The sequence below is a fragment of the Triticum dicoccoides genome, chromosome 7A, assembly GCF_002162155.2.
Source record: "Triticum dicoccoides isolate Atlit2015 ecotype Zavitan chromosome 7A, WEW_v2.0, whole genome shotgun sequence".
Classification (NCBI taxonomy): domain Eukaryota; kingdom Viridiplantae; phylum Streptophyta; class Magnoliopsida; order Poales; family Poaceae; genus Triticum; species Triticum dicoccoides.
Genome location: NC_041392.1, coordinates 87,702,998 through 87,710,033, shown reverse-complemented (window position 1 = coordinate 87,710,033; position 7,036 = coordinate 87,702,998).

The following is a 7,036-nucleotide window of genomic DNA, read 5'->3' as shown; positions in this document are numbered from 1 at the left end:
AGCTTGACTCGAAGACGCGAGAGTCTGAGCTTGCCGCGGCCCTTGAGAGCGCAAAGAATGCCAAGGCTGAAGCCCAAAATGCCCTCTAGGAGATTGAGGCGATGAGGAAGATAGCGGTGGGTAAGGCATTCAATATGCAAAGCAAGCATGTGAAAGTAAATTACTTGTTATTTACCCGAGTCCGGAGCTCTCCAAGAGCATTCGCAGATTTGCCCCGCAGCGTGTCGGATGCCACAAAGTTTTACCAGGCCGAGGAGGGAAGCTCGACGGAGAAGCTGTTCTGGTCTCAGTATACTGAGACCGAACACCCGATGCCTATGAGCGACCAGCTGAAGCAACTGGTCGAGCTGTACAAGGCGGCCGAACAGGCCATGAAGGGCTTTATAGTCCGGATGTGGCCTGGCGACGCCTTCCCAACAGCTACTTCGGCCTGGTGAGGCGGCTTGTGGATGCCTGCCCACGGCTGGAAGTCATCAAGCGGTCCATCTGCATCGAGGGTGCACGTCGGGCTTTTGCCCGTGCGAAGATGCACCGGGCCAAGATGGACGCCGAGAAGCTGGTGAAGGAGGGGCCGCCGCAGGTCAAGGAGAGCATCGCCACCCCGAGATGTATTATGAGGGTGTCCTGAAGGGTGCCCGTCTTGTAGCGGACGAGTGTGCGAAAGATGTAATATTTGAGTGAACTTGCTCGTGTGATCCTGTGGTATGAAAACTTGTTCATATGCGCTATGCAACGCTTGTTTGAATTTAAAATATTACCTTCTGTTTGGCTGTTTATCAAATCTGAGAGATGGCTAGTCGTCGGCTTCTGCCCCCATGCCACGAGTGCTGGGGTGTTCGGGGTAAACCTGAGCACTCTTGTTCCCATTTTTGGGTCCTTCGAGGGAGGTGCTCAGCGCAACGAACAAGGCAATCAGACTATAATGCTTTATCACTCTCACTTAGCCATAGAATTCTATAATTTTAAATTTTGGCGAAGCCCCTAGTATTCGGAAGGCCGAATTTGGGGCGCTATACACGCCTTAAGCCGGACAAAGCCGACTCCTCGCTCTAAGAGGCATAAGTCTTTAGGGACTCGAAACCTCTCGAACAGCGACCAGTCTCTCGCCTTATCATGACAGTCAGTTTTAGCTTTCTCTACTGAGGTGCTTAGCCCAGCTGAACCGGGGCACAATCGCAGTAGTTCTCCCAGTGCTACATTAGCCGATATAGCGGAACGTAAGGTACCAAAACATGGGAGCCGGGCAAACCCAACTATTCACCCAAGACATGATTCGGAGCTGATGCATATAATGCTATAAGTTCGGGGTGCCGCACTGTCTAAAGTGTTCGGACTTCTCACGCTGTATTATGGGGTATGCTTAAGCCCCTAGCGTATTGGCCGTACTAGAGTGTACGGGTGCTGGATGTCATGAATGAACATATGTATATATAAAAAAAGGAAGAATAAAGAATGCGATAATAGTGTAGTGCTATGCATTGTTTATTCAAAAAGGTGCGTTAAAGCAGAATGAGACAAGTGGTGCGGTAAGCAAAAAGTAGGACTATTTGACATGTCCCCTCCAAGGGCAAGCTGAGGAATGGTATTTAGAGCGAGTATTTCACTCGTTGTCAGAGACCACCTGAGAGTTCCGTGGTGCGATGTAGCTTTCTGCCTCCTTGGTTGCTGCATCATGTGTTCGGCAATCATACTTCCGGACAGGGTTTCCAGAGATTAAGGTCCTAAAAGAGAGAAAAATAACAAAGCGGGAATCCCCTAGTGCGGTTGAGCCACGTCTTGGGGCGTGTCGTAGTCGTGCCCCCCTCCCCACCTGTGCCCATGGTATTTTCAATGCGTAATTATGTACGCGTGGCACGGATTTCGCCGTTTGGCTGGTACTGGGGTGGGGGCCGCATTGCTATGCGAGCTCGGAACATGCCAGGCGGTCTTGCTATCGATTACTCCGGGCGTGCTTGAAGGTGTCCGGGTCCTTATTCGCCGAACTAGTGGATTGCCTTAAGAGGCTGCTTTGCGCTTCTGCTGTGAGGGCCGTAGTGTGCTCCTCCGTGCAAAGAGAGCGCTCTGTGTTTCCATTAACTGTGATGACCCCCCAAGGTCCTGGCATCTTGAGCTTGAGGTATGCATAATGCGGTACCGCATTGAGTCTCGCAAATGCGGTTCGCCCGAGCAGTGCATGATAGCCACTGCGGAACGGGACTATATCGAAGATTAACTCCTCACTTCGGAAGTTATCCGGGGATCCGAAGACCACTTCCAATGTCACTGAGAATGTGCAATGGGCATCTACACCTGGTATGACGCCTTTGAACGTCGTTTTTGTGGGTTTGATCCTTGAGGGGTCTATACCCATTTTGCGCACTGTGTCCTGATAAAGTAGGTTCAGGCTGCTGCCGCCATCCATAAGGACTCGAGTGAGGTGAAATTCGTCAATGATTGGGTCTAGGACCAGTGCGGCGAATCCGCCATGACGGATACTAGTGGGGTGGTCCCTGCGATCGAAGGTTATCGGGCAAGAGGACCATGGGTTGAACTTTGGGGCGACTGGCTCCAACGCATATACGTCCCGTAGCGCACGCTTCCGCTCCCTCTTGGGGATGTGGGTTGCGTATACCATGTTCACCGTCCGCACTTGTGGGGGAACCTCTTCTGTCCTCCGGTGTTCGGCTGCTGGGGCTCCTCCTCGTCATCGCTATGCGACCCCTTATCTTTGTTTTCGGCATTTAACTTGACGGCCTGCTTGAACACCCAACAATCCTTGTTGGTGTGGTTGGCTGGCATGTCAGGGGTGCTGTGTATTTGACACGAGTGATCGAGTATACGGTCCAAACTGGACGGGCCCGAAGTGCTTCTTTTAAATGGCTTTTTCCGTTGATCGGGTTTAGAGCATTTGAATCCGGCATTGACTGTCGTATCCTCCGTATTGTCGTTGTTAATGCGGTGCTTGTGTTTGTTGCGACGTGACCTGCCATTGCCATCCTTTGTATCCGAAGTACCATGGTTCTTTGATATGTTATTGTTGCGAGCCAGCCAGCTGTCTTCTCCCGCACAAAAGCGGGTCATGAGTGTCGTGAGGGCTGCCATAGATTTCGGCTTTTCCTGGCCAAGGTGCCGGGCGAGCCACTCGTCGTGGATGTTATGCTTAAAAGCTGCTAGGGCCTCTGCATCCGGACAGTCGATGATTTGATTCTTCTTTGTTAGGAACCGTGTCCAGAATTGCCTGGCCGATTCCTCTGGCTGCTGAATTATGTGCCTCAAGTCATCGGCATCTGGCGGTCGCACATAAGTGCCCTGGAAGTTGTCGAGGAATGCGGCTTCCAGATCTCCCAATAGCCAATGGACTCTGCTGGCAAGCTGTTGAGCCAATGCCGAGCTGGTCCTTTGAGCTTGAGTGGGAGGTATTTGATGGCGTGTAGATCATCACCGCGGGCCATGTGGATGTGCAGGAAGAAATCCTCGATCCATACCGCAGGATCTGTTGTGCCGTTGTATGATTCGATATTTACGGGTTTGAAACCCTCTGGGATTTGGTGATCCATTACTTCGTCTGTGAAGCATAGGGGGTGTGCGGCGCCTCTGTACTGGGATATATCGCAACGCATCTCAAATGAGTCTTGCCCGCTGTGTTCGGCCCGGCCGGATTTACTTTTACTGTATCCGGCGTGACGGTTATCGTCTCGCATAGTGGTGCGCCCTCGTGATCCATAGATTGATCTTGCATGTTTTGCTTTGTCCTCCAATATGTCTCGCAGGTCTAGCATGTTTCCCCGTGCCTTGTCATTTTTATTTGAGTGGCGTCAGGGTGCGGGCTGAGTTTTTGGCTGAAATGCCTCTCTGTCGCGGCCACGAGATGGCCGGTCAGCGGCATCATATGCTGGAGATGTAGATTTGAGTGCTTCCTCCTCCAGTTGGGGTAGCAACCTATGCTTTGGGTAACTCTTGGAGGGGCGTTCGAGTTTATATTCCTCGGCCGCAAGGACTTCAGTCCATCTGTCAGCTAGCAAATCTTGATCAGCTTGAAGCTGTTGTTGCTTTTTCTTAAGCCTATTTGCCGTGGCTATAAGCCGACGCTTGAAGTGCTCTTGTTCGACGGGATCCTCAGGCACGACGAATTCGTCATCGTCGAGGCTTGCCTCGTCTTCGGAGGGAGGCATGTAATTAGCATCCTCTGCCTCTCCATCTGCCGCTCTCTCTGGAGGGCTGGCTTCTCCATCCTCCTGCCCTAAATCTTGCTGGAGGGGATTGTTGTCGTCTTCGGCACTGTCTGAAGTGCTATTATCTCCTATGCTGGGGTCACCGCTTTTGCTTTGGCGAGACTTAGAGCGGCACCGCTGATGCCTGCGCTTGGGTTGCTTCTTGGAGGGGTCATCCTCCGCTATCTCGTCGCCATTGCCTTCTTTGGGTGTGTCCACCATGTATATATCATATGATGAGGTGGTTGTCCAGTGCCCTGTGGGCAGTGGTTCCTCTTCGCCTCCCGCATCGTCGTCCATACCGTCGATGTCTTCGGAGTCAAAGTCGAGCATGTCGGTTAAGTCCTCGACAGTGGCTACTAAGTGGGTGGTGGGTGGGCGGCGAATTTTCGTCATCCGCATCCCAATCCTGCCGGACATAGTTCGGCCAAGACTCCCCTGACAAGGAGAGAGACCTTAATGAGTTCAGTATGTCACCGAAGGGCGAGTGTTGAAAGATATTCGCGGAGGTAAACTCCATGATCGGCGCCCAATCAGATTCGATAGGCACGGGCGCAGGCGGTTGGGAGTCCGTGGCCGGGGAGGAATCCGGCAGTTCGGCATCACGGCTCTCGTGAAGGGTAAGATCGATACTCGGCTCGATCGCTGATGAGAGTGCGGCCTCCGTGGCGGGGTCTATCCACCCGTCCATGGATGGCGCAGCTGGTTCTGAATTGAAGGTCGGAGCGGTTGCCGGTGCGATCTCCTGAACACTGTCTGATGGTAGAGCTAAATCATACTTATCGTGACCGTGTGGCGCACAAGGCAGGGGCTCGAATCCGTCGAAGATCAAGTCTCCGCGGATATCGGCCATATAGTTTAAGCTTCCAAACCTGACCTGGTGGCCAGGGGCGTAACTCTCGATCTGCTCCAGATGGCCAAGCGAGTTGGCCCGCAGTGCGAAGCCGCCGAACACAAGGATCTGTCCGAGGAGAAAAGTCTCACCCTGGACAGCATCGCTATCGATGATCGAAGGAGCCATCAAGCCTAACGGCGATGACACAGAGGAACTCTCAATGAAAGCACCAATGTCGATGTCAAAACCGGTGGATCTCGGGTAGGGGGTCCCGAACTGTGCGTCTAAGGCGGATGGTAACTGGAGGCAGGGGACACGATGTTTTACCCAGGTTCGGGCCCTCTTGATGGAGGTAAAACCGTACGTCCTGCTTGATTATTCTTGATAATATGAGTAGTACAAGAGTTGATCTACCACGCGATCGGAGAGGCTAAACCCTAGAAGCTAGCCTATGGTATGATTGTCTGTTGTCCTACGGACTAAAACCCTCCGGTTTATATAGACATCGGAGGGGGCTAGGGTTACACAAGGTCGGTTACAAAGGAGGATATATACATATCCGTATTGCCTAGCTTGCCTTCCACGCTAAGTAGAGTCCCATCCGGACACGGGACGAAGTCTTCAATCTTATGTCTTCATAGTCCAACAGTTCGGCCAAAGGATATAGTCCGGCTGTCCGGAGACCCCCTAATTCAGGACTCCCTCACCCGGGCTTAGCCGGCACATGTCTCTGGGGACGACGAGGTGGAGGAGGATGGGGGAGGACATCGGCCGGGGAACTAGGGTTGGCCCCCTGATCGCCCTGGAGGGAGCGATCGAGGGAGCCTGGAGCGATAGGTCTTTTCGACTGTGCTTCTCTTAATCTTCCATCTTCTATGTTTAGTCTCACTGTCAGAGATTGATCCGACGTGCCTACCTTTCTTCTGCCTTTTCGTCAGTGCTTCCTCACTTTCGAACTTGACGCCACTATCTTGTTCTTCTTTCTCATCTTTGGATTCAAATCTTCACTCCTCTGTTGTCCTGCGCTGTGCACTGACTCTAGTTCTTTGCTCGCTTGGTTTGCTTCCATTTCTTCTGACTGCATGATCATCCTCACTTAAATGGCTATGCTTTCTCTTCCTTTTGTTGCGTACTGTCTGGTCAGACTTAGTTTGTGCAGTTTCGGTTCCTTCTTTTAATAGCTTCCATTTTTTCATAGAATGAGGAGATGTCAGTATACATAATTAATTTCCGAAGCTAAATTCTTCAATAAGATCAACTAGTCAATATGCTATTTACATTTTAGATTCCACTGGACTAGTGATACAACATGTACTGCATATGGAAAGATTGATTACCTGCCTAAAACGTTCACTGTCTCAACAAACACGACATTTTGAAATACATATGATACATTAAGGGCATGTTTGGCAGCTCTCCGCTCCGCAGCTCCGCTCCAGGAGCAGCCCGCATCCTATTTGCGCGGAGTGGCCAAAGTGGCGCTCCATGTACTCTCGTATTTTGAGGAGCTAGATGAGTGCCGAACAGGCCCTAAGTATCGTGGCGTGCCCACTTTGTGAAAATAGCTATTGGTCTAATTGCCATTTCCTATAATCCTAGCCAACTAATGTTGGTCCGATGTACTCATTATATGCTGCTGACTTTGTTTGCCAATGTTCATATGCTTCTGCTAAACAAATCCCTAATGGAATCACTAGCAGTTAATGTACATATAAACATAAAAAATCATTACCACTCCCATTTATCATCCATATTGAGGTATCCGTGCGTGTCCATCCATGAGTAGGTGTTATAGTTAGCAACTCTGAGGCACTTCCTAACCCTAGGAATTGCGGCGCGAACAAAAATGCATATGCTGAAAATGTTCAACTGGCAAACCAAATATATGGAACAGAGCAGAGCAGAGACTCCAGTTCCTTACCTCCTTTTTACGGCAGACAATCTAGTATGCGCTGCCAAATGTGGCGATGGTGGCGAGCGGAGCTGATGAACTATGAGAAGCAAACGGCGA